Source organism: Diplotaxodon limnothrissa, linkage group LG9, assembly GCF_057381915.1.
Source record: "Diplotaxodon limnothrissa isolate DT_005_m linkage group LG9, D_limnothrissa_male_GT1.1, whole genome shotgun sequence".
NCBI classification, from domain to species: Eukaryota; Metazoa; Chordata; class Actinopteri; order Cichliformes; family Cichlidae; genus Diplotaxodon; species Diplotaxodon limnothrissa.
Window position 1 is genome coordinate 2,612,131 of NC_140604.1, and position 6,796 is coordinate 2,618,926.

The window sequence follows — 6,796 nt, forward strand, 5'->3', positions numbered from 1 at the left end:
GAAAGACAGAAAAGACCAAGCGCAAGACAAAGACGAGAAATTGTAAGGATTGTGGTCTCTGAAATGATGAAGATTTGTAAGAATCCAACCAAACACAATACTACAGAGATAGCAAAAAGGATGGTGGCCAAGTATTCCAAGTCTCTTCAAGATGTGATTGATGATGATGTTATTGGACCTGGATATCATTCCCTGGTAAAGCAACTTCAGGCAAGAGTTGAAAATGTCAAGCGACCTGACACACCAAAGGTAAAAAAACGCAAAGCAATAGATGACAACAACGACACAGACAAAATACCAGCTGAACAAAAAGGGTTCAAGACACATATGGCTGTATGAGCTGGGACCCAAAGCATTTGCCACTATCTGAGACTGTGGAGAGTCAGCTTGAAAAAAAAAGAAGAAAGAAATGAAGAAGCTGTTTAAAAAGAATAACTACAATACAGATGTTGTGAAAGAACTAGTCAAGTGCACGTATTACACACAGCATAAAGACATCAACAAAGGGGCAAGCATCCAGAAACTATGCCAGGAATGGCCCTTTCTCTTCAATGAAGTTGGTATGACGGCACAGTTCCAAGAACTGACTGGTGTGAATCTGATGGAGACCTTCTTTGCCAATGTAGACAAAAAGGGTGCACGTCTGTTAAAGTTCCTCAAATATGTTGATGCACAAAAGCACAAGCAAGTCCTGAATGCTGGGGTCCGTTCTTCGTACCTCGCTAAGTAGGTTAGCTGGATTTGATTGTTGACGATTTCGCGTGATCTTGGATCGTTCGGTTCTCCGAAGCTCATCCGGGACTTGCTGTCATAGCAACAGATCCGTAAGCGTGAACCTGCTCCCGAGCAGGCTTACTTTATGTAAACAGGATTAGATCGCGGCCACTCAGGTATGTACACTTCATTTATACGAAAGCAACAGCGATATTTTCCCACTGTTTTACCATAAATAAATATTATCAATGTAACTAAAGATAATGCAGTACTTGATTCTTTTATTGATTCCATACAGATACATACAGGTCACTTCCTAAAAAAAGGGAAATGTACTATTAATCATTCTATTTCATGTATTTGATTATTTCAAATGTAATCCATATTTTAGAGTAGTAATAGTAAATTACTTCATGTAATCAAGATGAGAGACCACGGCTATAAAAGCGAAGGTGGATTTGGGAAGTCTGTCGCAGCCATGTCCTGTCCGTATACGCGAGCCACCCATTGCGGAAGGTGCAAGATTGATAAGGAGAGTTTTCAGAATTCAGCGTATATTGCGGGATAGACAGGATCCTTTAGCTCAGCGCGACAGTGTGCTCATTGGTAGGTCAGATCATAACCTGATTCACCTCACCCCCCGCTATGTGCCAATTGTGAGGAGGGAACCTGTGACCACCAGGACTGTTAGGAGGTGGTCAGAGGAGGCAATAGCGGAACTACAGGGCTGTTTCGAGGTGACCGACTGGGAAACACTCTGTGAGCCTCACGCCGAGGACATCAATGGGCTTACTGAGTGTATCACAGACTACATAACTTTCTGCACCGACTCCATTGTTCCAGCTCAGACTGTTCATTGTTACCCAAATAACAAGCCGTGGGTGACTAAGGACATCAAAGCCCTCCTCAACAACAAGAAGAGGGCTTTCAGAGGGGGCAACAAAGAGGAGGTGAGGAAGGTCCAGGTGTTACTAAAGGACAAGATCAGAGAGGCTAAGGACAATTACAGGAGGAAGCTGGAGTGGAAACTCCAGCAGAACAGCATGAGAGAGGTGTGGAGGGGCATGAAGACCATCACTGGATTCAGGCCAACCAACAGCAGGGGAGCTGAGGGAGGTGAGAATAGAGCCGACGAGTTGAATCTGTTTTTCAATAGATTCGACACCACAGTGTCTGCTCCCACCCCCACAACCTCACCTGCAGTCAGCCTGGAATCCAGAGCCACACCACTGTGCCAGCCTCTCTCTTCACATGTTGCCTCCTGTGAGATTCCTGACACCCCTCCCCCACCCATCACCTTCACTCAATACCAGGTTGAGATGCAAATGAGGAGACTTCACTCAGGCAAGTCTGCTGGACCAGACGGAGTGAGTCCCCTTGTCCTCAAGACCTGTGCCCCCCAGCTGTGTGGAGTCTTTCATAAACTGTTTATGCTGAGTCTGAGTCTGCAGAGGGTCCCGGTGATGTGGAAGACATCATGCCTCGTCCCTGTACCAAAGACGCCTCGTCCCAGTGGCCCCCAGGATTACAGGCCCGTGGCACTGACCTCCCACATCATGAAGACCCTGGAAAGGCTCATCCTGGACCAGCTGCGACCCATAGTAAGACCACATCTGGATCCCCTTCAGTTCGCTTATCAGCCTCGTCTCGGAACAGAGGACGCCATCATCTACCTGCTCAATCGTGTCTACACCCATCTGGACCAGCCGGCGAGCACTGTGAGGGTCATGTTTTTTGACTTTTCCAGTGCTTTCAACACCATCAGGCCGACCCTCCTGGGTGATAAGTTAGCAGCGATGCAGGTGGATGCTTCTCTGGTGTCCTGGATTGTTGATTACCTGACAGGAAGACCACAATATGTACGTCTCCCACAGTGTGTGTCTGACAAGGTGATTAGCAACACAGGGGCACCACAGGGGACTGTCCTCTCCCCCTTCCTCTTCACCCTCTACACCACAGACTTCAGCCACTGCACAGAGACCTGCCATCTTCAGAAGTTTTCTGATGACTCTGCGGTGGTTGGATGCATCAGCAGGGATGATGAGACAGAGTACCGGGCTGTGGTCGACTCCTTTGTCACGTGGTGTGAGCAGAATCATCTGCAGCTCAACGTGGCAAAGACCAAGGAACTGATCGTGGACTTCAGGAAGACCAGGAAACACTTGACCCCTGTTTCAATCCAGGGGGTCAGTGTTGACATTGTGGAGGACTATAAATACCTTGGAGTACACATTGACAATAAACTGGACTGGGCTAAAAACACCACAGCACTTTACAGGAAGGGCCAGAGTCGTCTCTATTTTTTGAGGCGACTGAGGTCCTTCAACATCTGCCAGAAAATGCTGAGGATTTTCTATGAGTCTGTGGTGGCCAGTGCGATCCTCTATGCTGTTGCATGCTGGGGGAGCAGGCTGAGGGTCGCAGATGCCAACAGACTTAATAAACTGATCCGTAAGGCCAGCAATGTTGTGGGGATGGAGCTGGACTCCCTCAAGGTGGTGTCGGAGAGGCGGATGCTGTCCAAGATAAAGACAATGTTGGATAACACCTCCCACCCACTCCATGACATGTTGGTCAGTCACAGGAGCTCGTTCAGTGAGAGACTGAGATTACCGAAAAGCACCACTGAACGACACAGGAAATCATTCCTGCCTGTGGCCATCTCCCTGTACAACGCATCCACTTAACACACTGTTTGCTGCTACAGCTACACATGTTTCTTTTCCAAATATTTATTTATAAGTGACTTATGTATGTATGTATGTATATATATGTATATATTGTACTATTCTTAGTTAGCGTATTGTCTGTCTTGTCTTAATGTTGGTTTAAAATGGAGCACTGTAACAAAAAATAATTTCCCCCAGGGATCAATAAAGTATTCTGATTCTGATTCTGATTCTGATATCGATTTTCCCGTGAGGGTATTATTTACTTAACCAACTTGTTGACGAGGGGGTGCAGGACCACCACCTGTCTTTTTTTGCTCTGCCCTTTTCTTGGTTGCTGTTATAAACAAACAGATTATTTCAGGGTCTCTGTTCAAGAGACTAAAAGCAATATAAGTGATAAATGTTACCATTCTGTAGAATATTCTTATATTTCACTTTTACTTGTTCCCATGTTCTAGTGGGTCCTGTCGTGGCTCTAATGTGAAAGAGGATATAATATAATATAATAGATTTACCCTACCGCCTACTGGTGTTGGCCAAAGGGGCCGATAGCGCGATATGGCAGCCTCGCTTCTGTCAGTCTGCCCCAGGGCAGCTGTGGCTACAACTGTAGCTGCCTCCACCAGTGTGTGAATGTGAGAGTGAATGAATAGTGGCATTGTAAAGCGCTTTGGGTACCTTGAAAAGCGCTATATAAATCCAATCCATTATTATTATTATTATCATTATTGTTAAATTACTTACGAGTTTAATTTGTCAGCAACTTTCTGCCAGCCCTCTCTCCTTGCTTTTGCAGCCTTTGCAGTGTTCCCTTGCGTTTTAATTAAACTCTGAAATCTCTCAATCAAGAGTTCTTGCTCTGCTGCCGAAAAATACTGAGCGCGCTCCTTCGACATTTTCGCCGACCAATCAAAGGGTTGCCGATCAATGTTTCTACTATCGATGCGTAGCCCCTGTTAAGCCACCCAGTGAACTCACATTACTTCATCCAGCTATACTAATCGTCAACAACAGGTGTGTTCGGAGAACCGGGATAGCGAGCTCAAAGTTGGCGCGATGATTTGATCTTGGATGTGTCATTTGATCTTGGATGTAGTAAGAAGAACGGACCCCTGTTCTCTAACTTCTGACTGAAAGAGGTCAGTCCAGTGGTTGCTTGCAAGAAGTCATTGAGATGATGCTTCTTTTACTGGCTCATTTTGACGAGAAGGAAGAGCTTCTGTTCCACTGCGTTGAGATGACAAGCCTTGCAGAAGATGTTCAGATGGAGAAAGTGCCACCAACACTCTTCATCATTGTTTGCGGTAAGCTGAAAGAGCAAAATTCAACAGGTTTTTTGTTTTTTGTTGTTGTAACTGCCACGTTCTTGTACTCTTGGCTTGTTTAGTTTCATGTTCTGTTGCTTCCACACTAATACACTGGCTAACACAACCATATAAGTTCAGCTAGTAACATAACTCATCATATGATGCATGTAACAAGTATCTCTGTATTTGTATATATTACTGACATTAAAGCTCTTGCTATTAAAGTTTTTAATTTGTTGTTGTTTTAATTCTCAGGTTCCTCCTGCTTCGCTGCTGAGACATTCATGTTGAGCATTTTTTCATAAAGGTGTTTCTTTTCCATAAATCCTGAGAGAGGCACTAAGGTTGAATCCAAGAAGAAAAAAGTGTTCTCAGTCAATCCCAGAGTCCTCACTTCCATCTCAGACATTGATGACCATGAGTGGATCTAGTCCTACCCCTCTTGTTTGAGACAAAGTGATGAAGGTATACTATGTTACATACTCTACAGGTGTTCTGTTTTTGAAACAATTGTTACATTTCTGATTGTGAGTGGGAAGTTTTTAACAATGTGAAGTTTTACTAGACACAATTCGTAAAAGTACATGTTCTACTTTTGAGTCACTGTTTTATATCTGAAAAATGTATCTGGTAAAAATGTGGTGAACCTGCTATTTTGTTTCTTGGATTTTAATTTTGTATTCCATATTTTACACTATTGGATATTTGTATTCCAATAGTGTAAACGTATGCTGCATGTACATTGCTGGCATTTTGTAGTTATCCAAAAATTTGCAGTTGAAGTTCTCAAAACAAGTGTAAAGTTTTTGTTTGTTACCTGATGCAGTTTGAAGATGTACATTTTCAGCTTTACTGCTCAGTTCTGTGTGCAAAATATGTGGGTGTAAACTTGTTCCTGTAATTTCTTCAATTCAGATTTTCTTTCAATTATAGAAAAAATGTTTCATTCTCTATATTTGTATTTGGATAATTTGAAAAGTCAAGATTCTACGTGTACTGACATTTATGTAGTGCGAACAGCACCAAAAACACTTAAAGGTGTCTGAATTGTCTGCTAAAGGTAATGTGAAATATAATGTGTGCTCAACGTACAGCACTGATTTTGCACAGTTTGAACAGAACTTGTAAGAATTCTGTGATTCCTTACTGTTACTGCCATGGAGGTAACTATTTGTGATTTGTTGAGTAAATTGATTTAGTAATTTGAGTAAAATCATGGTTTGTGTATTAAGCTTACAGAGTAGAACGCTTTAAAGCACTCTGGTCTAAAGAAGGTTCTGTATCATCTGATAACAGCAATTGAACTGCTAGCTATCTGAATATTTTACTTATACTCACAAAATATTTTTGCATTAAATAAAGTAGTTGATAATTGATACTATCAATTGAACAGTGAAAGGTGATCATATTTCATGAGGCAAACACTCATGATAGTTTGTCATGTCATATTAAATTATGAAGTAAAATGGTGTTAATAAATAGCAAAATTCTTTATTCAAACAGTAAATTATTTCATAAAACATTAACTCTCAAAGCAACAGAACTAGCACCCTTTTAGTCATACTAGTTAAAAGTGTTTCACTATAATATTTACAGGGAAGTTTTCTAATCTTTTTTTATAACCATTAAAAAGGGAAACTGCAATGCATTTTTAAAGTAAATTCTGGCAATTTTTACAGAATAAAATTGTATTTTATTATTTTTTGATAGTTAATTTTACAGGGAAAAAAATGTTGTGTTTTGTGGCACAAACTTTATTTTATATGTTATTTTCATGTTAATTTTAGGGAAAAACATTTTCTTCTATGGTAAAATATTGACCCTAGCACTATTTTTAACCGTAAAATCAACAATAACAATACCTTCTTACCGTTAAAGAAGAAAATGTTTCACCCGTAATTTTACGGTAGATTTCTGGCAACCAGAGCTGCCAGCGTTTTACCATAAAATCTAAAAAAAATTTACAGTGATAACTGCTTTTCAGAGTTTGAAGGACTAACTTTGCAATGAGCCCCTTCTGAGGAGCCCTGCCTTTAACCAGGCTTCCATAGTCCAAATGGACACCTCTGAAGTTTGCATTGGAGTGGTTTTGCTGCAGGGAGA

The 6,796-nt window shown here is 41.7% G+C and overlaps 1 pseudogene; it reads left to right on the forward strand.

Annotated features, from left to right (window-relative positions):
* The first annotated feature begins 309 nt into the window (after positions 1 to 309).
* LOC146624974 (uncharacterized) lies at positions 310 to 5,124 on the forward strand (annotated as a pseudogene).
* Positions 5,125 to 6,796: the final 1,672 nt, after the last annotated feature.